The 27,460-nt window shown below is 36.8% G+C and overlaps 1 long non-coding RNA gene across 1 annotated transcript in view; it reads left to right on the top strand.

The window, feature by feature from the left end:
- The window catches only part of LOC105746947 (uncharacterized), a 152,555-nt gene extending 125,309 nt beyond the window's left edge, over positions 1-27,246 (top strand). The window contains exons 4-6 of the long non-coding RNA XR_001119153.3: positions 14,527-14,689; positions 15,455-15,576; positions 23,577-27,246. This is a non-coding gene — a long non-coding RNA (uncharacterized lncRNA). The remainder of the gene's footprint in view (positions 1-14,526; positions 14,690-15,454; positions 15,577-23,576) is intronic.
- The last annotated feature ends 214 nt before the right edge of the window (positions 27,247-27,460 follow it).

The following is a 27,460-nucleotide window of genomic DNA, read 5'->3' as shown; positions in this document are numbered from 1 at the left end:
GAAGTAGTAAAACTTTCAGCATTTGCTGATGACATGATTTTATATCTAGGAAATCCTGAAAAATCCACAACAAAGATACTAGAATGAATAGACAAGTTCAGCAAAGTGTCAGGATACAAAATTAATATGCAAAAATCAATAGTGTTTCTATACACTACAGATGTACAATCTAAGGAGGAATTCAGAAAAAAAATTCCATTTATAATAGCAACTAAAACAATCAAATATTTAGGAATAAACTTAACCAAGGATATAAAGAACCTGTATTTAGAAAACTACAAAACTTTGCTAAAAGAAACTAAAAAATACTTACATAAATGGATGGATAGTCCATGTTTATGGATTGGAAGACTAAATATCATTTAGGTATCAATGCTATCTAAACTGATTTACATGTTCAACACAATCCCAATAAAATTCCCAACAACCTTTTTTGCAGTAATAGAAAAACCAATTTTCAAATTTATTTGGAAGGGTAAGGGGCCCTTAATAGTTAAAAAGATTTTGAGAAAGAAGAGTGAAGTTGGAGGACTCTAACTTTTGGACTTTAAAGCATATTATTTACCTACAGTGGTAAAAACAGCATGTTACTGGCATGAAGACAGACACATTGACCAATGGAACCAAATCAAGAACACAGAAACAGACCCTCACATCTGTAGTCAAGTGACTTCTGTCAAGTCAATCAAATCCTCCCAGCTGGGCCAGAACTGTCTACTCAATGAGTGATGCTGGGAGAAATGGATATCCATATCCAAAAGGAGGAAAGAAGACTCCTATCTCATATCTTATAGAAAAACTAACTCAAAATGAATCAAGGTCCTAAATGGTAAAAGCAACAACCATAAAACTCCAAGAAAATGTAGGAAAACGTCTTTACTATCTTATGGTAGTTTCTTAAACTTTACATTAAAAACACAAGCAACAAAAGGGAAACTAAATAAAGGGACCTCCTCAAAATGAAACACTTTATACCTCAAAGGACTTTGTCAAAAGGGTGAAAAGACAGCAGACTCAATGGGAAAAAATACTTGGCAATCACATATCTGATAAGGATTTAATATCCATGATATATAAAGAGATCGTACAATCAACAATAAAAAGACAAACTACCAGATTGAAAAATGCGCAAAAGACTTGAAAAGACAATTGTCCAAAGAAGAAATACAATAGCAAAGAAACACATGAAACAATGTTCAACATCACTAGTGATTAGGGAAATACAAATCAAAACTACAATGAGATATCATTTCATACCTATTAGACTGGCCGCTATTAAAAAGTTAAAAAACTACATGTTGCAGAGGATGTGGAGAGATAGGAACACTTATTCACTTTTGGTGGGAATGTAAAATGGTACAGTCACTGTGGAGGATTGTTTGGCAGTTTCTAAGGAGGCTGAATATAGACTTGCCATGTGACCTGGCAATGCCATTACTAGGTACATAACCAATAGAACTGAGAACAGAGACAGGAACAGACATCTGCACATTGATATTCATAGTGGCATTATTATTCACTTTTGCCAAAAGTTGGATGAACAAAATGTGGTGTATACATACAATGAAACACTACGCAGTGGTAAGAAGAAATGAAGTCTTGAAGCAAATGACAACATGTATGAAATTAGAGGACATTATGTTGAGTAAAGCAAGCCAGACACAAAAATAAAAATACTTTATAATTGAGCTATTATGGACTAAATATGTTGTGTAAACTCATGGAGTTAATGACAATTTAAGTCACCAGAAAATAACAGGAGGTTAGAGAAGGGAAAGTTGAGGGTTAATTGGTGCAGAATTGGTAAAAGATTATTTTTAAATCTTTGGAAAAGAATAGAAATGATGAAAGCATATCATGGTGTTTGACTAGCAGCACTATTAGATGGGTATGACAGTCTTTGAAAGGTAAAGTCTAGAAGGAAAGCTAAAAACTATAACATGGGACTGTATAAGATAGTAAAATGTCATGCAAAACATGAATATACGTGATATTGCATATATAAGACTGTACAACATATAAATACAAATATACTAGAGAGAAGGAAAAAGAATATCAGGTATGTATGGCAGAGGAAGCATAGAGAGATTAATAGGTGAATTTTGTTTGTTTGTTTTTTCTTTATTGATATGATTATTGGAACAATGAAAGAGCTCTAAGAGTGACTGAAGTGATAATGTACACATGTGATTATACTGGATACCATTGATTGTACACTTTGGATGGATGGCTTCTTTATTAATATGTATCAATAAAATAGATTTGTTTAAAAGAAAGATTGGCCACTGGTAAATATTGAACACCACAATATTCATTGTTTTGAGAAGGATAATATATAAAACTCACTTCCTTAGACCCCTGTAAACATTTTTTTTACAGTCAGTTGTTTCCACTCATCAGTCATCCGTTCTCCTTACTGAACTAACTTGAGAGAAGCATTAGGAAGCAAATTCTTTCTAAAATACCCACAACTCTACAAAGAGAAGCAAATTTGAGTTTTTAGAATGCCTTCATGCAGAGTTCATTGTTACAAATCAATTCAAGTTAATGTTAGGGTGAGGTTTTATTTGTAGGTTTCCCACTATGGAAGTTTGAAAATTTTCCTGGAAGGGTAAATATTCACTATAATTGGATTTCCATTCTACTTTCATTCTTTGGAACCCTGAAAGTCAATATGTAAAGCAAAATTTTTCTCAATGTTGATTTCATTTTGTATCTCTTATGTTCTGAAGAGGAAACATATGGTACTCTCAAATTAGGAAAAATGTGAGGAAGGTTTATTTATAGAGGGACTAAATTCAACAATGTGAGTAAAGTATAGGGTAAATGTAAGGGACAGTGTAGCTGTAAACTACTGTAAGCTCAAAGGGCTCGTAAGGGGACAGGTAACCAGATCCTGGAAAAAGATGGCACTGTGAAGAGCAAGTCTCTTTAGGAGGAGCTCTAACATTTGTTTGAGGAACTCAGCCAGTCAGAAGCAACCTATCAGGAAAAGAGATAAAGTCCTGACCTTATTTTCTTCATCTCTTCTGTTATCATATAGGGACTCCCTATTGGCCTTTCCCAAATAGAAATAGGAAGGCAGAATTTATAATTCTTATAGGGTGAGTATTCTGAAGGCTGGAGAAGATTGGAGAGTACATCAGAATGGACAGAGGTAGATGTTTGGGACAAGTTTTTGGTTTTATTTTTAATCCTCAGTTCAGTGGAGTAAACAGCACAATTTAATCCCTTAGGTCTTTTTCACATTTAGTTTAATTAGAGTGCTTAGCCCTTTAGCACACAATATAAATATCCGGATGGTTGGATTTGGGCCTACAATTTTATTGTTTTTGTTTATCCCCTCTGTGTGTTTCCTGTTTCCTGCATTCCTTTGGATTATTTGAATGTATATTAAAATTTCATTTTAATTTTTCTATTTTCTGGTTAGTTATTTTTTTTGTTGTTGCATTATTTTCTTTCCTGTGTTTTTTCTACATATTAAAATGTAATACTTATCTTTTTACTGTCTACTTAGAGTTAATATTGTGCAATTTGTATCATAGAAATATGGCAAATGTATAGGGTCTAGTTAGCACTCCCCTTTACCCTATCATCTTTCCTATGGTATAGTTACCCTTTAGGTTGCCTCTCCATGCAATATTAACCCCAGGAAATTTTATAATTTTTGTTTAAAAGGTATGTGCCTTTTAAATAAATTAAGAGAAAAAATAGCATTTTATATTTACTTATACCTAACATTTCCAGTATTCTCCATTTATTCCCAGAGACCTGAGTTTCTTTCTCTTATCATTTCTTTTTAGTCCAAAGATCCACGTCAGTATTTCTTACAGTGAGGGTCTTTTGACAAGGAAATCCCTTAGTTTCCTTTATCTGAAAATATCTTAATTTCATCATCATTCTTGAAGAATATTTCCACTGGACATAGAATTCTGGGTTGCAGAATTTTTTTCATTCGGGTACTTTGAAAATAGTCCACTGTCTACTTTTCTCCATTGTTTCTGATGAACTATCTATGGTCATTAAAATTGTTATTCTACTGTATGTAATATATTATTTGATGCTGCTTTTAAAATGTTCTTTCTATTTTTTGATTTTGAAATTTTACTGTGATGCTCCTATGAATGCATTTCCTTGGATTGATCCTCTTTGGTGTTCACTGAGCTTCTTGTATCTGTAAACTTAGGTCTTTACCAAATTGGGCAAGTTTTTGGCTATTAATTCTTTGATTTCATTTCTGTTCCAGTCTCCTTCTTCTTACTTCTGGGACTCACATTACATATAATGAGAACTTTGGAAACAATCCCACAAGTCCTTTAGAATCTGTTCACTTTTTAAAAATATTTTTTTTTCTCTCTCTTCATAGATGGAATCATTTCTACTGAGCTATCTAGAATCCCAATGACTGTGACATTGAACACATTCAGTAAATTTTAATTTCATATATATATGGCATATTTTTAAATCCAAAATATCTCTTGGCTCTTTTTTATATCTTCTATTTCTCTACTGACATTTTCTATCTTCATTCATTACGAGCATTTTCCCCTTCCACTCTATGATTATAATACATGCTTTAAATAAAGTGCAATGATTCTAGCATCTGAGTCATTTTGGTGTTAGCATCTGTTGAACTAAACTTATACAAAGAATTAGTGGTTCACCTTTTCTGATTCTGTTCCTCCTGGGTTTTCCTCTTCTCTCTCTAATGGCTGTAGTTGTTCCTGGTACTTCTACCCCTAGTTCCCCTCCTCAGAAAGACAAGAGGAGTTTTCAACACTCAGCATTGCCTCTGCTGCAATTGCACTTACCCTCTGGGCAAAGCCACAAATATTTGGGGACCACACTCTATACTATTCACTTTTTCCAAGTTTTGACCCCACTTCAAAATTGCCTGCTTTTATTCAGGCTCCAGATCCCTCTGGTAGTTGTTTGTGTACTTTCTTAAGTTTTTATAGCTGTTACTTATGGGAGGATTTGTTTGTTAGTAGCTCATTCCTCCAGGCTGAAAAGCAGAAACTACAAAGCTAGTTTATGAATAAAAAAGTAAATAAACAAATGAAAGTAAAAGAAAGTTAAGTAAATATACTCTTTGACAAGTAATTAAAGATAAAACTGATATTCACCAGGGTCTCCATTTTCCTTTCTTTAAGTCTCTAAGTGCATACAATCTCCAAGTAGAAAACTTCCAGTTGTGTGGACGTCCCATTGATGGAGTGTTTGGGCAGTACCCTTCCTTCGGTTTAATCTGCTTCGCAGAGCATAGCCTAGTCAGTCATTCACTGCTTTCACATCTACAGTCACAACTATTACAGAGTAGAAAAGCCAGCAGAGTCCTGGAATTTACCCATCATTTCATGGGTTGATCCCTGCTTGGGGAAAGGGAATGGAAAGAAATCAGTTTACGGAAGATTTCATCTTAAAAAGACCGAGATATTGGTGGACTGTGAAGAGGAAAATAACTTGGGAGACTCAGGTCAAGACCTAACCCTGTCATGAAGTCTTTCTGGGTTGATTGTTAGATTATTTAGTTTATCAGCCTCATTTTTTTTTTCCCTCTTGTGAAATAAATGAGTTTTTCAACTTTATATTTGGAAATATTTCTGAACTTACAAGCAAAGTTTGCAAGAAGAGGAGTAATGTGACCTATTTATAGTTTTGACCTAGTTTCACCTATTTCTAATATTTTATCCAATTTGCTCTCTCTTCACACACAAATACACAAAACCACTATTAAATGATTTTTTCTCACTCATCTTAGAATAAGTTGTATGCATCAGTCTTTTACCTCTAAATATTTCAGTGTACTTTTCCTAAGAATAGGGATAATAACGTATATAATCACAATATAGTTATAAACTCCATAAAATTATATTGATATAATATTTTTATCTAATCTACCATTTTATTCCAATTTTGTCAATTGATCTAATAATGGTCCTTTTAGTATTTCTTCCCTAACAATACAGGATCCAGTCTAGGATCTCACATTGTAATTGGTTGTAATGTCAGGTTTGTTCTTTTTTTTTTTATTAAAGACCTTTACATTTTTGAAGAATACAATGTCTTTAATTGTAATATATTTCTCTTTTGGGGGTGATCTGATGTTTCTTTAAGAGAATATTGAGTTAATTCAGTCTAGTAATAATATGAAATAGATAAAATTCTGTTCTTTTCAAGGTATTAAATGTGGAGGCACACAATGTCCATGGCCTTGACCACCAGGCCAAGTTGTTTTCTAATATCTCCAATTCTATATTTAATAATTTTGTTTTATGCCTAACAAACCAATCTATGGGGAGACACTTGAAAATCATGCAAATATCCTGTTCCTCATCAAAATATCTCCCTAAATTTATTTTTCATTGGAGAATAATAAAGAACGAATATTTACTGTGATATTTTAGAAATGATGATTTTTCTGATTCCAGCATTCTTTCCATATTTACTAGTTGGCATTCAAAGTTTCACTGTAAGAAAATGCTCTCCCTTATCCTCAGTTCATTGAGTTTTTATTGGTATGAACTTATGGATGCATAATTTTTAGTATTTATTCTCTTGCTCAAATTTTTCCAGATTTGGCCAAGGAGAGCCTTTCCAAAGTGACTTCTAAATCTTTGGGAGATAGCCTTATCTTTATTTTAACCATATCAATAACTTCTGATATAGCAAGATGTTCTAGTTTCATATCATACTTTCTCTACTCTGCCCCAGGATAAGTCACACAATAAAGGAGATTTTACAAAATTATCTCTATTGTTTTTTTCTGGAACTCAATTGCCAAAGTGACCTTTATAATGTGACACTGAAGATCTCAAGATACAGAGCTGTTATATATTTACTCATGTTCCCCAAATGATATTTTGAAGTCCTACTCATCAGTACCTCAGAATGCTATCTTATTTAGAAATAAGGTCATTATCGACGGAATAAAGCAAGGTAAAAAGAGACCATACTGAAGTAGAGTGGACCCATAATCCAGGATGACTAGTGATTTTATTAGAAGAGAAAATTTGGACACAGAAAGAAAAAGAACAATGTCAGCCTTGTGAGGAAGAGGTAGTGATATGCTACCATAAGGTAAGGAATGCCATGATGACAAATAAACACAAGAATATAGAAGAGTCTTGGAACAACCTCTTCCCTACAGACTTCAAGGGAAGTATAGCCCTGCCAAAATCCTGATTTTGGACTTGTAACTTCCAAAATATGATATAATAAATTTCTCTTGTCCTAAGCCATCCACTTTGTGGTACTTTGTTACAGCAGACCTAGCAATCCAAGATCAAGAACCATGTTTCAAGGATTTGTTTCATTTAGAACATGTACTTTAGAAAAATGTACTTATCTATCCTTTCTTTGACCATTTCTTATATACCAAAACACACAGTTTAATTCCATTGAGAACATGGTCAGCTACTCTGTTTCCAAAGGATTTGTCTACAATATTGCATAACATTTAAAGAAATAAATAAGTCTGTGTCTCCAAGATTTGAAGGATGGTATATCAGAAAATCAAGTATAATTATTTTAGGTATAGTTTGAACAAATTGTAATTCTTTTCCCTGATATAAAATATTTCCGTTTGAGGACAGGGAGGTGTAAGAGAAGATCTAATGTTTTTTAAAACACTGATTGCTTGCCTAACATGGTGCTGGGCATTGCACATATGTTAACTCGATTTATGTTCACACACACAGAAAAACATTTTAAAGATGAACAAACTGAGACTTCAAAAACACAAGAACACTCAGTAAGCATTTGAGTAAGTTTGAATTTGAATTCATTTCTAATGACTTCAAAGTCTGGGTTTAGTTTCTTTCTTATCTTTTTTTCCATCCTTAAATTCATTAACTATTTTAAAATAGAAATCATCAATCATTTGTTTCTAACATTGTCCATATTAATTGAGAATGATGGCCACTTATCCAGCTGATTTTTTAGTTTTTCTTTCTGGTCTGAGGAAGCATATTACTGATAGATTAAAAGAATGATCCTGAACAAACTAACATGACAGAAGAGTCACAATAAAAGAAAGTTTCCACAAGGATATAAGCCACTCAATTTCCACAAAGTCAAAGCGAAAAATAAGGTACAAATTTCATCTCAATCACTGTGGATGGAACCCACACATTTATCTCTGCACCCTCTTGATACCCCATTAAAATGACAGTAAGATAATTTTTTAAAATATTAATTTCATCTGTGTGCAAAGAGAATAGATGATCAGGCAATAGCAAATAAGAGATAGCAACAACATTTTAGAAGTTGAAAAGTGAATGAATAATTTGCAACTGGGCTAGAAGAACAGAAAAGGAGAGCAGAGGTCTTCTATTAGAAGCAATTTTATTCACATATGGAAGCTTGGAAAGGCTTATGAATAAGATGCACAACTACTTGTGGAGTGGAGTTGAAAACAGAAAAAAAGTGTTTGGTAGTCTGCATAAGAGGAAGAGGAAGAGTCCCTTCTTCGTGTCATGCAGCAGCTGGTCCTCTATCTTACTCCACTGAAAAGGTTTACTTTCTGGTGAGATAGAATCAAAGAGATTCTGGGAAGCAGATGTGGCTCAACTGATAAAGCATCCACCTACCACATGGGAGGTCCAGGGGTTGAACCCAGGATCTCCTGGCCTGTGTGGTGAGCTGGCCCACGTACAGTGTTGCTGTTGCTGTGCTCAAGGAGTGCCGTGCCACTCAGGGGTGTGCCCCGGCATTGAGCTACCCAAAAGTGCAGCCCATCCAGGAGTGGTGCCACACACACGGACAGCTGATGAGCAAAATGATGCAATGAAAAGAGACACAGATTCCTGGTGCTGCTGAGAATGCAGCTGGACACAGAAGAACACACAGTGAATGGACACAGAGAGCAGACACTGGGGTGGGGGAGGGAGGGGGAGAGAAATAAATAAAACAAATCTTTTGAAAAAAAAGAATCAAAAAGATTCTCACCTAGGGACCTTAGGTGAGGTGGAGGATGAGAGTAAGTTGCCACATTGAAAGTAGACAAACTAAGTAAAAGTCCACATACTTTCCTCTCATGTCTCTCAGAATTCTCAGAGCCAGGACTATATTACTTCAGATAGGAAATTGAGAACTCTTCTCTGGGGAAACAGATCACACAAAGAGGAAAGATCTACAGATATCAGCATTTAGGATTACTCAATAAATTAGCTTCATATCACATATTCTGTAATGAGGCATACTAGCTAGCCAGCTCTGTTCATATACATAGAAATCCAGGGAGTTCTTTGTTGCTGAATCAGTCAGGCTAGGCTAACTTCTGCTGCAGTAACAAACATCCCAACAATCTTAGTGGTTTAACCCAGCATAAGCTCCTTTTTCTTTCCAGACAGAGGTTCAATATATAACAATATGTAGTTGTACACATTGTAAACACTCAGGTTCCCAGACTGACACAGGTTCTGTTTTAACATGTACTTCTATGATATCTACCATTTAGAGAGATGGGTAGAGCGCAGCCATTTTAAGACACTCAGTTAGCAAACATTACAGACCAGGGCCCTTTCTTATGAAAGTACTGTAGATAATTTCCAGCAAAATGGGAGAACAAAGCAAGAAAGAATCATTCCTTCCAAATGGAAGGAGCAACATGGAGGTGAGGTGATGGGCACTGCCAGATTTATTATGATGGCCCATCCCCAGGACAGCAAGTAATGAACAGACCTAGAAAGCAATCAGCCAAAATTGGAGCAGCAAAATAGAATTCCAGAGGAATGTTTTCAAGGAGGAAATATCTTATAGATTACCTGATAGTTGTAACCATGTTAAGGGGAGATTTTTTATTTTATTGGTAATTTTGAACCAAATAAATGACATTCAGAAATTTAAGTGAAAAAAGAAAAAGTGAATACCAAATATAGGAGATGCATTCAAAGTTCTCTATGTGCTTTAAATGTGAACCATATCTATTTTGCATAGACAAGATGTAAACCTGAATTTTAACTTAATATAATGATGTAAGTATTGGGAGGACTAGAGAAAGTAAAATATGTGAGTGTATAGGGATGTTTGAAAGGAAGCAGTGTTAGAGAATTCAATCTTCATCTTAACAGAATTTACAAATAATGTTAAAAAATGTTTAAAACTAAATAATCAAGAATTTACACTATCTATAAATATGAAAATAAGTAACAGAAAGAATATTTGGCCTATAAGGAGAAGAATCAGATGTAGGAAGGAGCAGAGCAGAGGACTGCTGTTTCACCTTGTAAGTCTTTTTTTTTTTCTTTAATTTTAATGTTACATTAAAAAATATGAGGTCCCATATATCCCCCACCCCCCTCACCCCACTCCTCCCCCCATAACAACAACTTCCTCCATCATCATGAGATATTCATTGCATTTGGTGAATACATCTCTGAGCACTGCTGTACCTCATGGTCAATGGTCCACATTGTAGCACACACTCTCCCCCAGTCCACCCAGTAGGCCATGGGAGGACATACAATGTCCGGTAACTGTCCTTGCAGCACCACTCAGAGCAACTCCAACCCCCGAAAATGCCCCCACATCACATCTCTTCCTCCCACTCCCTACCCCCAGCAGCCACAATAGCCACTTTCTCCACACCTATGCCACATTTTCTTCAATTACTAATCACAATCATTCATGAATAGAGTATCAGTAAGTCCACTCTCATCCATATTCTATTCCTCCATCCTGTGGACCTTTAGAATGGTCATGTCCATTCCACATCTATATCAAGAGGGGGCTTAGATTCCACATGGATGCTGGATGCAATTCTCCTGCTTTCAGCTGTAGGCACTCTTGGCTCCATGGTGTGGTGGTTGACCTTCTTCACCTCCATGTTAGCTGAGTAGGTTAAGTCCAGTAAACCAGAGTATAGGAGTTGCAAGTCTGTTGAGGCTCAGGGCCTGGCTATCACATGGTCAGTCCAGAGATTCAGGTCCCCTGGGTATACATTAAACCCCAGCACAAACTACAGTTCTGGTAAAAGTAACAGGAGAGACTTGTGGACAAATATCACATCTGAGTCCAGCTCCATCATACAGAAACACAAACTCCAAAGTAGGGCCAACTGACATGGCACTGAACTCCATCTGCCATGACCATAGAACCTGTGGTCTCTGTAGCCCTCAGAAGAACCTACAGCTGGGGTTGTATCTACTTTATCTGTCTCTGGGACTCTGCTGAGGTGTACAAAAGGGCAACCCCTCTGATAACCTCCCGGTTCTTTTTGGAGATTCATAGCCATATAAACTCATTTGTCCTTTCCATTTCCCCCTTTTATTCAGGTCAAAAAGCATTTTTAACTCCTGGTATTATATGTAGATTGAGATATTCTACATAGTTGAGAATTCGGACCAGCAGAATATCTCAATCTACATATGTAAGTCTTATATTACTTAACTCTTTTAAACTATGGTCATATATTACTTCCCTAAAACTTGCAAAAAGTGAAAATGGGGAGTGATTACAAAATCATTTCTAAATTATTCACAAGTGGCTGGGAATATTTGTAAGCAAGACTCATCATCCTTGTTCATCTCAGTTGAACTGGATGCCCTACTCCTGGTCCCTGATCACTAAAGACATGAAGTCAAGAAGATTCCCTGCATAGTCCTGATATGACTGGGTAACATGGTTCTCATTCAAAGCCTTGTTCTCTTCTTTGAACAGTAATAATCGCCATTGACAGCAATGAAATATCATAATCATGTGGGAAAGGGAAAAGATCTCTCCAAATTCAAGGGGCTAACAAATCTCTTTGAATCTTGCTAAGAATATAAGAACACTATACCATCTAATTGTAATATTTAAATGTTTTTTATTAAGGAAATCCATATCAAAAGCTTGATTTTGAGTTTCTTAATGGATGAGCAAACTTCTAAATTTAAATATACATTGACCAATGTATTGTATAACCTAAACAATATTACTTAGATAGTGGACACATATCCCTAATTTCTTGAAGCGTAATATTATTCAACCTATATCAAGATCCAGCAATTCTCTCTCATTAACTTTTTGACTTAAGATACAGAAGGTGTCTATTTAAATAATAGAAGAGATTAGGGGGCTTGGAAACTGCTTCTAGTTCATTTTGTCTTCAAGATGAACCATTCTGCACTCATTCAGCAATCTGCACATTTAAATTGCCTCTTGTTTTGGCACAGCTCTTTAGAGAATCAAAAATGGAAAACAAAGACAGAAAACTTACCAATGATCAAGGAAGAACTTAACACAGTGCCTATTTAGCACATGACTCAATACATTTTTGTTGATTAACTGATTTTCTAAAATCCATGAGATTTTAGATTGAGATTCATTGAGCTGTGAAAATTTAAAATGACCTTGAACCCCTACTCTTTGTTTTCTGGCCTCTTTTGTTAATCCCAACATAATTATACAAAGATAACCTTTAAGATAACTTTGCCTAGTAGCAGAAGTTGGCAAACTCTTCTAAGAGCAAGATAGCTTTTGCAAGCCACAAGATCTCTGCTGCAACCAACTAACTCTGCTATTGTAGGTCATAAGCAATTGACAATTGACAATATGTAAACCATTGGGTTTAACTATGTTCCTATAAAACGTCATGTATAAAAACCAGTGCTGGGCAGAGGACTTGGCCCAGTGGTTAGGGCGTCTGTCTACCACATGGGAGGTCTGCGGTTCAAACCCTGGGCCTCCTTGACCCATGTGGAGCTGACCCATGCGCAGTGCTGATGCGCGCAAGGAGTGCAGTGCCACGCAGGGGTGTCCCCGCGCAGGGATACCCCACGCGCAAGTAGTGCACCCCGTAAGGAGAGCTGCCCAGCCCAAAAGAAAGTGCAGCCTGCCCAGGAATGGTGCCGCACACACGGAGAGCTGACACAACAAGATGATGCAACAAAAAGAAACACAGATTCCCGTGCCACTGACAACAACAGAAGCAGACAAAGAAGAACACACAGCCAATAGACACAGAGAACAGACAACTAGGGTGGGGGAGAAGGGGAGAGAAATAAATAAATAAATAAATAAATCTTAATAAAAAACAAAAAACAAGTGTTGGGCTGGCTTTGACCTCTAGTCTACAGTTTGCTGACCCCAGACTTCCTTTCCTATCACTTCTTCCCAGTGTGCCTAATCTCCAAACAGTCATTTTCTCCCTAAACATGCCAACTTCCTTTTGGGCTCCATTCTCTCACCTATCTTAGTCCATCTGCCTAACATACCAGTCGAGTAGCAACAACCAAAGTCAGAAATGGTGTTTGTTTCAGGTTAAGTCTCTGTCAATTTTGCAAAACTGGACTCAAAAAGGAATACTGGGGGCGTTAGGTCAAACAGCTAAGACCTAAGCCTTATTCCCATAGGCTTAACACTGCCTTTCCTTAGCTCCAGAAGCAGCATGAAATATGAGACAAATAAAAAAATAGTGATGGCTTGTGAAACCAGCTGGGCATGCCTGCTAATTCCTACAGATCAAAAGTTTTATCTTTGGAAAACAATGAAAGTCTGTTTTAAACCAGAAAATATCTTCCTCTGTGGCATTTGTCTACTAGTTTCCTTATGAATTCCCTAAAACTTGCCTTACACATACAAAACTGTTGTGCAAAATTTACCTGGTAAGTTTCACATAGTAGAAGTCAACTGACTGGGTCTCTATTATAAAAAGCAGCCATTTGGGGGAAGGAAAACCCAGAATATTTCTTTACCTTAACATCAACTTGAACCTCTCCTTGCAGCTAATTTAAACTAATTTAAGCACATCGGTTCCTTTCCAAAAATCCAAGAGGGAGCTGTGTGGCAGATAAACACTCTCAAACAGGAGTAGACTGAAGGGCAATGGCATTTCAAGGTCAGAAATGGACCAATCCAGCCTTTATCAGAAAGCTTTGAACATTTTATCTCTGTCAGTCAAGATTAAGTTTGAAGAGGATCTTGCTTGACATGATAGTTGCATCAGGATAACAATTAATACCTCATACTGTGCTTAACATTTGTTCTTGAATTTTGCCTTCCTGTATTATTTGGGGATACCTGTAAGACCACACGAGCCCTAGAAACCTGGTCTTATTAGTTGCAAAGGTGTCTCTTAATATTATGAGACCTGTCTAAACAACCAGCAGATGTTTACATAGTCTGTAGGGCTAAGGAAAAAAATGTCACCTGAAATAGGTTTGTAGCTCCACTCATGATTTCCCTAGGAGCGCAAGTGATTGTGCATGAAGAACAAGTGACACTAAATTAAATGCTGAATTCTGTAATTCCTCAAATGTGCCCAGAGCAGGATGTGAGCACACACTGGTCACTGAATTAAATCAAACTTTCTCAGCACAAAGCATGGTACTTGCTTTGCAATTATTTTAACCCATGCTTCCGACACTTTATGGATGCATTGTAGCCATGTAAAGGTTAGCTTATAAAAAAAAGAGTTAGTTGTTTTCCAAACCTATTAGGCCAAAATTGTACAAATTTTATGTGGAAGTTTACAAAGTGTCTAATTTTTCGAGCCTACACTGTATTTTAAAATTTGACATATCTGCTTCTTTCCTGTGACAGGTTTCCACATTCTCATCCACAGCCCTTATCTGTATAATTATTGTTTGAGGCACTGGATTCTCTAATATTTACAAGGAAAAATTAAAGACTTTTCTTCAGAGCCACCAAACAAGATTCCACCTGTAAGATCTAAGGGGCAGAATTTTGCCATCCATCACATAAAGTGAGTACACTCTTAATAAAATGTGATTTTAAGTAATTTATTTTTGTCCCTCATCTCCTGATCCAAACACAAGAGCACAATAGAGAGCCTTTCCTAAAACTGCTCATTTCTGTGTCTCAGGTATTTTTAGTGAACTCATTTAACTGCACTAATTATAATTTATCTCAGCCCAGGTCTGAAAATTCCTTTACCTGGGGTTAAGAACCCTGTCCTTGTTCTAGGCAAAATCGGATTTCCTCTTATCACTTAACAATTCAAACCTATTCCGCAAGCCCCCTCACTTCTTGGCTCTGTCTGGCCTTTCATTCCTCGCAGAGATGATCTCAGAACAAACTATGAAACTCACTCCGTCAGTTCCTCCCTTTGTCTCCTCCCTTTTTCCTGAGTAATTCATCTCCAAGGCCTGACTACTAGAAACCTTGGTCAAGGAACAGTGTAATTTTGATTAAATATATCTTCAATGTTTGACTCACTTCAAAGCCCAGCCTTAATCTAAAGGAGCAGTAAAGATAATGCATTGTAGCTCAAATGCTGAAAAATGATTTCAAACCAATTCTGAGGCAAGGAATGCCTCTGGGTTTGAGATTCGCTTGTCTTTGACAAATGGATTTGTGACTTCTTGTTCTCTTCCGTTTTTTTACACAATCTTTAAAAAAAAATGTGTGCATGGCAGGGCGGGGAGGACTGCTAAATAAATGAGAAACTAATTCTTATTTCTTCTCCTTTCCCTTCCCCCACCCCCTGATTTCCATCTGCTCTGTTCAGCCTGGCTGTCTGGACATGTGGTTGTCTATGATCACACCATCAACCTACATAATAGGACAGCATTTTACACCAAGCAACTGCCTGGCAGGTGGCAATTAGGTCATGTTTGAAGAATGGCTAAGGTGAGCAACTTGCAAATAATGTGAGAAAAGGCTCTGTTGCGACTTGTGCTCTAAAGAGATTCAATGGTTTGAGAGGCTGGCATCTTTGAAGCAAACCCCATGGAGGCTGCAGAGAGATTTTAACTTTATTAAGGCACATGTTCCACAATACCACTGGGGGCAAAGCCATCTGATTTGGGCCTCCTATTCTGGGAGCAATTCTTTTCATTCCTTTTGTACCACTCTGCACGGAGTGGCATCAGTCCATGAATGCGTGTCTGTATAAATTATGCATCTATGAGTTCATAGTCATGTGGTATTCAAGAGGCTCCTGGATATATGTCTGTGTGCTTTTGTGGGGGAGGAAGACAAAGGGCAGATGGAGAGGCAGCGAGGAGGGGGTGTGTCAAAGGAAGTTTGGTGATCTAGAAATTTCTGTGAATAGCAACATGCGAAATGAGAATAAATATGGAGGTAGAGGAGCTCTGAGGAAAAGAAGGAATCTTAAGAATAAAAGCCTTATCCAAGTGAAACTATTTTTCTTCACTTTCCCTCTACAAATCATCTTCCTGCTCCTGCTCTTCCAGGTCTGTCCTCTTGTTGTCCACCCCCTGCCACTCTCACCCTCCCTGGGGCTGACTGCATCTCCTTGGAGAGATGGAGAGCTGGCAGGATATTGATTTCACATCTTAAAGCATGTATTTAACAGGAGGCTTGCCAATTTTATTAAAGAAGCTTTAAATTCAAGTTTTGGTGGATATAGGGGAAAATATGTTGGATGGGAGAAGTGATGCTGTCATGACCAATCCTTAATCCCCTGGTACATGGAAATTCATGCTTCCATCCTATCTGGGGACTTCATACCTAGTGGTGGAGAGAGAGACATTAACCAGTGTTTATAAAAATATGAGTCTGAAAAATCATTGTTGAGGAGACTGAAGACGATGGTGGGACACTTGACACCCCAGATATCTATAAAAATTTCAAAACGTTTGTAATAAAGAAACGTTATGTAACTATAACTGTTTCCAAGACTTGATGGGATGGGCCCCATGATTGGAATAAGACAGTGGAAGGGTATAAATTCTTCAGGCAGAATAACCTATATGTGTCCAAAAGGGTAGTCCCACCAAGCAAATTTGTTAGACTTTCACTCAGTGGAAGCATAAGGGGCAATGGGCAGGTAAAAGGAACTGATGTTCCCTACAATGACCCAGATATTTCACCTTACAGGATTCTAAAGGGCATGCATGTTGGATGACAAAAGCACATTTATTAGTCTCCAAGTAGCCAAGGGAAAAAATGAGATTCTAGAAAACTAACTATTCTCATACTGCAAAGGGAAGGAAAGATAAAATCTGGACTTGCACATTTAACATGTACCTTTGGCAATATTTTAAGTATGGATAATCAACATGATTTGAAATAGAGGAAAGAAAGGACTGGCTACTTTCTAGGAGAAAATAGCTTTACCAAGAGCACATACTAACCTAACATGAATGTTTTCCTTAATTGGGAACTGCGCTAGTAAACTGAAGAAATGTGGCTGTGGTGGGTATACATGTGTATAAATATGTAAATACATAGATGGTGTATCTTGGTTCGCAAGGCATTTAGAACATTTGCTCATGCTTGTGAGACACTTGAGGAAGTGCAAATTGAATGAGTTATTTGGCTTTGTATCTGATTGTAAAATCATGTTCTCAGTGTTTTGATTAATGGATGTATGTCAACCTGATGACAAAGCCATATAGTAGGGTGCCACAGGACCCTATAATTGTTTTATCCTGTTCAAAATTTTTGTCAGTGACTTGGGTGACAATGTCATGTTTTAGGGTTTTTTTCCTAGGAAAATGAACTAACAAATAATTTCTGGTGACTTTAAAGCTTATCCTGGACTGATGATAAAAATCGTATAACCTCCAAATGTTTTTTCATTGTTTTGTTTTCCCTGGCTGCCAGGAACTTTGGTGTCAGCACTTTTGCTTAATGTTGCAATCTGCTTAACTCAAGCCCCTGAAAGCTTCCTCTCCATCTGCTCCCTTTGCATGAACTCTGTTCTTGTTTATCTTTAATAAAATATTTAATGGGCACTCCTTGGTCTTTTCAAAGAATGGGAGGAGGTCAACCCTCAGTATCTTTCAGCTTGTTATTCAGTGTGGTTCCACCACAACTAAACAAAAAGCTATTATAGGAAGCCCATTTGACTTGATAAAAGATCCACAGATTTTGGTGAGACATTCAGGAAATGCATCAAATGGAAGTTCAGCCTGGGTTAGAACTGAACTTTGGATCATCTGCCGGTGCAGTCTTCCATCCCTCCATGGCCTCAGTTGTGCTGACTCCCATTTTCTCATTGCTTGGCCCCTCCTCCTGTGTTCTGCTCCCCCTTGCACTAACCCTTCATTTTACCTTACCTTCAGCCCCTTCTCCCCCTCCTTCATACTAAGTTTTGTTTCTTTCTTGGATCCTGCTTTCATTTTCTCAGTAACTTTCCTCAGTGATTCTATACATGGCTTTTTGGTCACCACTGAGATCCCCTTCGTTGATAACTCTCTTAGTTTGCCACAAGATTGCCGATGCAAAGTATTAGAAATGGCTTGGCTTTTACAATGGGAAATTTATTAAGGTAAAAGCTTACGGTTCCAAATCCCTGAAGTGTCTAAATCAAGACACCATCAGAGATGCTTTCTCATCAGTCAACTACTGGCGATCCTAGCATCCTGCCACATGGTGATCAGGCAAGATGGTGGGTCTGCCTGTCTCCCCATAATTTTTCCTTGAACTTAGCTATGGCTGTTCAGTCATTTCTCCCTAGGCCTCGGCTCCTTGAATTTCTTGGGACAAGAGTTCTCTCCTTCAGCTCAGCGTGGGTGAACCCTGAGTCCTTTCTCTAATGGATGAAATGTGGCAGCTTCCTCTCTCTCTGTGTCTCTGTTTATATTATATCAGACTCAGTGAGAGGGTGGAGACTCAACCTAACTCAAGTCTCCCTGGTGTAGTACAATCAAAATGTCTTACACCCACAGGAATGGATTAGTTTAAGAACATAATCTTTTTGGATTCAACAAAGAACTTCAAACTGTCACAATAACTAATCTTCAGCCAGTAGTGTTTACTTTCTCAGGTAGGCCTGGGCAGGGAGCAGAAAAGAAAGGTTCTTTCTCGTTCTCTTTCTAAACTCTTGATCGTGGTTCTGCTACTATTGGTAGTGGTTCTGCTTCTACTTGAGAAAGTGTGCATTTAGGCATCCAGCCAACTTTTCATTTTATCATTTTTAACAGACAGTTTCATCACATCCAAGTTTACACATATATACATGTACATACACATGCATGCACAGGCACACCTATATGCACACACTTACATTTCACAAACACAGCTATTGTGTCCACGTTTAAGAGGCAATAGAGGGTAGTAGTTAAGGATGCACTTTCTAGAGCCAGACTGCCATTAATTGAATTCCCCAGCTCTACCACATGTCAAATATATATTCTTAAGAAAGTTATTTAACATTTCTCTTCCTCAGTTTTGTTTTCTCTAAAATGTGGATAATAACTACACCTTTCTCATGCCTTTGTTGTGGAATTTAAATTGATTTATTTCATGTGAAGTGCTTAGAACATGAGCTAGTGCAAAATAAGTACTTAATATATATTAACTTTTAGTTATACTATCCCATCATCAACATGGCAGTTAAAGAGAATAAACCTAGGATTTAATAAAGATTTAAATCCTTTGGTTAATCTTAATTGAATATTCATTTTGTCTCAGGCATCATGCTAAGTACTTAATATGGGTTAAATTATCCAAGTTTAATTTGATCTCTAGTTGATTAGCTGTGTAACATTAAGAAAGTTGTGTACCTTCTGTGACACATATTTTTCATCAACAAAATGGGCATATATTTCTTCACATGGCTATGTCAGTTTACATGATATTATGTACATCAAGTGTTAGGCAAATTATTAAATATATGGTGATTGTTATTGATAAGGTTATCATCATCATCATCATCACGACTGTCATCATCACTATAAGCAATCTTTTTTCTTAACAGTGAAAAGAGATTTACTAATTCACAAAAAACCATACTTCATCAGAAATCATGGTACACATTCAGTTATTCTTTTAATGCCAATATCTAGACCCTAGAAAATATTTGTTCTCCACTGTGGCAAGCACATTTGGTCAGTCTATGGATGAAACAATAGCAAAAATCAGTAACTTAGCCTTTCTGGAGCGACACTATAATTTCAATATGCAGGTGGTCTTCATTTTGTCAAAACTTGGGTAGCCTTAAATTTTTCAATTAGATAGCTCAAGAAATTAAATTTAAATACAGGTTTGTCACAATAATAGTGAGAGCAAAAGGAAAACAAGCAAAAGATGATGTCCTACAACCTTGCTAACCCTATATGATTTAAAATTTGTTCCCATTTAGGCAGCTGTAACACAGTTGAGTGTTTTCTCAGCTCTACTCTCTTCTTTGCTCTATTGAAGCTTCTGCTTTAAACGACTACATTTTAGGAGTAGCCCTTGGTTCTTTTGTTGTTGTTGTTATTTATTTATTTATTTCATCCAAGAACAATATAAGGTTCTCCAATTAGTTGCAGGTGCAAATATTATGCATGCAATTAATTGTCTTCAAATGGTTAATTATGGGCAGAATTGGCTAATTTGGGGTGCAATTAACTACTTGCCACTTATTCTGAGAATGCCCGTAGACAATTGTGTCTGCAATTAATTTACAAGAGCCATTACAGTGAAATCCTTGTACTATAAATCCAAGAATAGAGTGGGAGAATTTTTTAGAAGCATGATTTCACTCTAGGTTAATTGCATTGACTCTTCCCTTTGGCTTTTCTATGCAGGTTGACTGTAAATGGAGTTTCTACGAATTGCTTCTGTTATTTGTGCAGAGTTGCCAGAGAGGAACACTGAAAGGAAGGGAGAAACTAGCTGTACATTCATTGACCCTGAAGGGCCCTTGAGTTACCAGGCCTGCAGGCCAGGCTCTGAAAGTCTTTTCGGTGCAGCCATTTTCTACATTGTTCATGCCTTTTTTTTTTTTTTTTTGTCTATTTGTTTATTTTCTGTACTTTTTTTTTTTTTTTTGACACAGCAATGAGAGAACAATTGCAGGAAAAAGAATCCTCATACCTTTTGCAACAAATGCAGTGTCCTTCATGAACGAAAACCTTTAAAATATTCTAGTTCACACACTCACTAGCAGTAGTCAACAGTTAAATAAATCCTATCAGTAATAAATATGATTTTAAAATGCATTGAGTTTTTCCTGTGGGCCAACCAATGAGTTAAATGCTGTCATTAAATTACCTTATTTAATCCTCAAAATAATGTTATGTATTAGGCACTGTTATTATCCCCATTTGGCTTACAACGCAGAGGTTTGGCAGCTTGCTGGTAAATGGTGAAGCTGGGAATTTAACCATGCCTGTGTGACTCCAAGCCTTGGATCTTTACAGCTCTGCTATATTAAGAATTTCAGATCTGGAAGGGCACTGAGATCTCACTATATCCAACTTCTTCATTGGACAGATGGGAGAACTGTGGCTCACACAGCTAGTTGAGGATAAGCCAAGCCTAGAAACCAGATTTCCTGCTGCCCAGTCCAATACTCTTTTAATTACAATGTGCTGTCTAAGAAAAATTCTGTAAAGTCAGTTCTGTCCATTTATCTGTCCATTCTTAATAAAAGATGGTTTTCCTATGGAGTCTGAAATGTTTAAGTGTCTGTGTGTAGGCCATTGATTGAAAAATGTCATCCCATTGAAAATACCTCAGAGGACCCTACATGGATTTCCAACAGGGAAGGGTTAAAGTTGCAGTGATTTTGCAGGCTGAATCAAATGTTCTTCAGAGGCCATTCTTCACATCTTATTTCTTTAGCACTGGGATAGGGCGAGTAATCAAAGGTGACAAGCTTTCTCATCTGGTCCCACTCCTGGTACAGGGCAGCCCACGTGCACATTGATCCTTAGTGGCAGCTGCTCTTAGCCTCTGATGCAGAAGCTCTAGGCCACCAAGGGCTCTGTTATGTTACTGGAAGGAAGGGAGTAACAAATGTGCCACTAGAAGAGAATTAAGGCAAAAAGTTTTCTTTCCAAACATGAGATTAAATCACCTTGAGTTCTTGTGTAATTGTGATTTAGGTTCAATCTCATTTAATGACTCTTCTCTGATACTCAGATATGGCAGTGCAATCTCATTTTATGGCTGCTGGCCTATTTGGATTTTTTGGTTTGCTGCAGTCTGCTGATACTTTGGGAAGCTGGAGGCATTCAAGTAGGAGCATGTAATAAATTCTAAGCATTAAGTGATAAAATGTTTCTCTGCCTGGTGGGGGCATTGGGTAGCAAAGAATTTATAAATGCCCTTCTCTTCTAGAGTCTATTGGACTCTAAGCTACTTTTCAGAGTAGAGGTCAACAAAGGGGAAGAAGGAGAGAAAGGAATGTACTCTATTGCATGCACCTGCTATATGTTAGGCCCTTTACACACTTGACCGTCTTTAAACACTTAAAACTACCTTGCCTACTATGGACTAAAGTAGACTTTTTTTGTTCTATTAATAGTAATGGAAGAACTTGTGACATTGATGTAAGGACAGTGGTCACTGGGGATTCTGGGGGGGGAGAGGGAGAGAAGAATGGGGATAACATGGGGCATTTGGGGACATTGTAAGTGTTCTGCATGATATTGCAATGATGGATGCAGGTCACTGTATATTTTGTCAAAACCTATGGAATTGGAGGAGCTTTGAAATTGAAGGTAATGATAGTCAGGGTCATTGGTTTCCTGGTGTGATATATCACATTCATTAAACTTCCTGCAAGATGGCTTTGAGTAAGACTGGGTTTTCACATTTTGTGTAGGATTCTTTAATCTACGACTCTTTTCCCCATATGAGTGGTTTTATTTTACTTCCAAGCTGGTGTGACATTGGGGGACATCTTATATTTATGTCAGGTATTGCCTAGTCATTTAATAAATACTCTGGAATAATGATCAGTAATTAGTGAGAGTTGTAAGAGGGCAAGTAGTGCCTTTAAGATACCTTGTGAATAGAATCACTAGAGTTTGGCTTGATCAATCACAGCTGACCTACTCAGTGAATTTTGGTTCATAAAATTTATGGATCTGCTTTGCATCTGATCTCCTGTTCTCCACTTTGACATCAGGCTTCTTTTTGCTCTCTTTGGACTTGGTCTCATTCTAATTTCTGAGTTGATCTTCTAACAGTCCTTAAGACATTCTGTGCTATGTTTATCACTATTGCTAAAATCCCAGTCATAGCATATCTTGAATCTAGCTCTTTCCCCTCAATTAATTCCATCTCTGCTAAGTCTTCCCACCCAGTGTTGTGACAAAAAATATACCTATCTTGATCAAATTATGGATTCTATATTTTGTATCCATAGTACAATTATCCTGGGTCATTCTTTGTTGTAGAAGGTGGTTTGATTTGTATAAAAATTTGTATAAAGCTAAGAAATTGGTTTAAAAAGAAGCAAGAAAAAATATTGATTCCTGGAATGAAAGACTTGTCAAGTCAATTTCTTACCAAAGCAAACCCTTCATTTGAAATCAAGTTAGATCTAATTTTGAAGGAGTGGATAGATGTCTCCTGGTGTTTCCTATTGTCATATCATACATGACATATATAGATAAGAGTTATTGTTTTCAGTCACATTTATATTAAAAGAGAGTTAACTAAATGAGTAGAATCAAATGTAATTAGTTTTACCTAAATTGTAGGTTTTCAGAGCAATTAATAAAACTGAAAGTTGAAAGCTGCTTGTTAAGCAAATCAAAGATCAAGGAATATATTTCCTTTATTGAATGTCACTCCTATGTAAACCAACCTACACAAATCATTTTCATGTTTGAAATATAGCGAATGTGCAATTGAAATATTCAGCAGTAGCAGCAACTTAGGCAATTCATGAATTACCTCAGTTCCTAACTACAACATACAATTTCCACTTCTGATTCCAGTTCTAATCTCTAAGGATGCAGGAGGCTTGGCTGTCAGATACATGGACTCTGGAATGAGGACGGACCCGGATCTGAATTGAAACTCTGCTCTTCACCAGCTCTGTGAGCACGAATAGTTAATGGCACCATTTTAACTCTCATTTCCTTCATCTGTCAAAATGGAATTAATGTCTACACTTTTAGTTTTCTGGCTGCTAAATTAAATACATGCAATGGATTGGCTTAAATCACAGGAATGTGTTGGCTTTGGAGGCTAAGAGAAGGCCAAATTCAAGATGTCATCAATGTGATGCTTTCTCACAGAAAACTGGGGCGTTCTGAGGCTGGCTTCTGGCGATCCTTGTTCCTTGGCTTTTCCGTCGCATGGGAATACACATGGTAGCCTCTCCAGGCTTCTCTTTTGTCTTGCAGGTTCCACTGGCTTTCAGCTCTGATTGCTCCCCCTGACTTTCTCTGCCTCTGTGACTGTCTGTATAAGGCTTTCAGTAATAGCATTAAGACGCAGACTGATTCAGCTGGGCCACTCCTTAAATGAAGGAATCTCATCAAAAGTTCCTATTTGCAAGGGTTCACAACTACAAGGAATGGATTATGTTTAACAACATGTTTTCTCTGGTACACATAATAGTTCCAAGTCTCCACATCTAACTAATAGGATAAGTGTAATTCTTTCTATATCATGTGTAAAGTATTTGGCAAACATAGTTTAAACATGGGTTAAACTCCATAAAGTTATTTATTATTATTGGTTTCATTTTTTTCACTGCCATGGCTTGAATACAACTTTGAAACTATTTGTGAGTTGCCCTTTTTTTGAGACAAATTATGATTACATTACCTCTTCCAGAATTTATATGTCCATTCTGGTGTACTATAAATATTTGTATATCTAAATATATTTCTATAAAAGGAAAGGAGGTAAATTACAAACCACTTTCATTATTTGTTCCCTGATTTTATTTGTAAAATGAAAGCTTCCTTAGCTCTTCTTAATGAGAATAAGAACTTCTTTAGAGAAAGGGTCCTTAGAGCAGAGGCCTGATTGGACTTGTGCCCAAGAGATATATTCCTTTAAGCACCAAAAAAGCTTTGTGAAAAATTTTACCTCCAAAACTTTGTCAGTTTGGAACCCAAGCATGACTTTCTGAGAAGGGCTTCAGTCTCATTATACAAGCACAAGGCGAGGGATAGTAAAAATTCTGTAACAATCTATATAACCTACACAATTCATGCTCTCATGCATGACAGCCAACCATTCAAGCATTTTAATATTTACCTGAGTTGATCACAAACATCCTTATAAAGAAAAGGAGGATGAGTTTTACCAATACCTATAGAAACCACTTAGCATCTCTGTAACATAAGTATACAGACCACTCATTTTTAAATAGGTTGCAAACATTGCAAGAAAATCAGGTGACTAATCTGCATTACTAGTTCCTGAAGGTCTATGGGATCTTCAATGTTGGTCCAGATATCAAATATGGGTGGCCCTTTGATTGAGAAACCACTGAGCCTCTAGGAAGAAAGAATATAAAAAGTTTTTTGGAAAAGCCAGTCTAATCAGTGTATTGGAAAGTATAACTTTCAAGGGAGGAGAAAAGATTTCTCCTTGAATCTTCTCAAAGGGAAAGTTTGGCAGAGTTTATTTAGACTATAAATAAATATATGGGGAAGCGGACTTGGCCCAGTGGTTAGGGCGTCCTACCACATGGGAGGTCCTCGGTTCAAATCCCGGGCCTCCTTGACCCGTGTGGAGCTGGCCCACGTGTAGTGCTGATGTGTGCAAGGAGTGCTGTGCCACGCAGGGGTGTCCCCCGTGTAGGGGAGCCCCATGTGCAAGGAATGTGCCCTGTAAGGAGAGCCACCCAGCGCAAAAAAAAGTGCAGCTTGCCCAGGAATGGTGCCGCACACACGGAGAGATGACGCAACAAGATGATACAACAAAAAGAAACTGATTCCCTTACTGCTGACAACAATAGAAGTGGACAAAGAAAAACACACAGCAAATAGACACAGAGAACAGACAACTCTGGGTGGGGAGAGAGATAAATAAATAAAATCTTTAAAAAAATAAATAAATATATGGTTATTATATAATGACTTCCAAATTAGACATAGTACCAGACAGAGGACTATAACAGAAATAGTGTGGCCCTTGGAGCCCGAGTGGCACCTCACCTCTACTAGTCTTGTGCCTTAGGTGTGTTCACTTTTCTCTATGTCCACCTGCAGAAGGCCGACACTGACTTCTTTATGGTGTTTTTAGGATGACTGAATGATATATAGCATGTCAACTACCCAGTTCCAGGCCTGGTATAATGAGTCTACCAAAAATGGTATTCCTATTTGGAGTATGGGAGAACTATTCAAATCTATCAGTACAGAAATATTTTCCCTAATGCCTAAATGAGATTTTAAAAAATATTTGGAAGGCAACAATAACACCACACACACATGCACAAACAAGCATACTAACCTTAATATGAACCTAAAGAAAAATATATCAAATAACATACAGAGCAACATATATAACAGACCAGAAATGAGGACCATATGGATAAGAATTTGCTTAAAATACACATGGGCTTAGAAAAAAAAAAAGGAGAGAAAATTGCTGGCAAAAATGTGTTTGGGAACTGTGCCAAATTTGAAAACATTTGAATAAATAATTTGAGTTGAGAACAAGTAAAGAATGGTTTTTCTTATCCTCTTAGATAGTTATGAGAAGAGAAAAGAAGCCTATAGCTTATACGCTCATCATGAACACACAGACATTTTGGCAAGACCTATTCAAAGGATACTACCATCTGGAGTGGGCTGTTTCAGCTTTAAAAATAAGACCCTTACTGTATAATATTACTCATATATAGTGCAAAGCACTCTGCTAAACATTAGTAAATAGAATGTATCCTTTGATTCAGTTTCAGCTTGAACTTCATCAGAAGTCAAAGCAGTGATAAAGAACCACATTATACATGTGAGATAAAAGCCTGTATTTTTTTGTTCTTTAAAAGGATTTGGGAATTGGCAGTTAATGCATAATTGCTATAGACTTTCTCTTTGGGGTGATAGAAAAGTTACAGTAATGGATGATGATGATGATAGAAAAACATTGTGAATGTAATTGATACCACTGAATTGTATATTGGAACATGGTTAAAAGGAGAAATTTTAGATTATATATGTTTTACTAAAATAAAGAAATTTTTAAAAAACAACAGCATAGGAGTATACAACATAGTGAACCGTACTGTAAACTATGGACTTTAGTTAATAGTATAATTATAATAATATTGTTTCATCAGTTGTAACAAAGGTATCTGATTAATGCAAAGTGTTAATAATAGGAAAAACTGTGTGTGTGTGAAGGGGGGAGGGTATATGTGAAAACTCTATATTTACTGTGTGATTTTTTTAAAACCTTCAATTCTAATAAAAAAAAATATATATATATATATTTTAAAGAAATCTTTACACACACACACCCACGCAGAATTTGGGAAATACTTCCAGAATATAAATTCACGGCCACACATCATTTTGTCCAGTCTACTGTTTCCCTTTTTATTTTCCTAGTCTCTGTTGTTATGTCTAAACAAAGGAATAAGCAGTCTTTCTTTTTTAATTGGCACAATAACATTGTTTAAATAAATGTAATTCTCCAAAACTGTTTGATCCTGGGTTCATGGCTCTTATTTCAGATAAAATATACAAATTAATACTATCTCTATGTTAAAGACACACAGACATTCAGATTAGAATACATTTTCAACTATTCTTTTGCAGTACGTAGTCAATGATCAACAAGATTTTTGGTATAAAAGGAGAAAATTATATTTTCACTCTCAATGTAAAATTGATCCTTCATTTCTTACCCCCAT

This window comes from Dasypus novemcinctus, chromosome 25 (assembly GCF_030445035.2).
Source record: "Dasypus novemcinctus isolate mDasNov1 chromosome 25, mDasNov1.1.hap2, whole genome shotgun sequence".
NCBI lineage: Eukaryota > Metazoa > Chordata > Mammalia > Cingulata > Dasypodidae > Dasypus > Dasypus novemcinctus.
The sequence above is the reverse complement of the archived record's forward strand: the minus strand, read 5'-3'. Positions and strand labels throughout refer to the sequence as shown.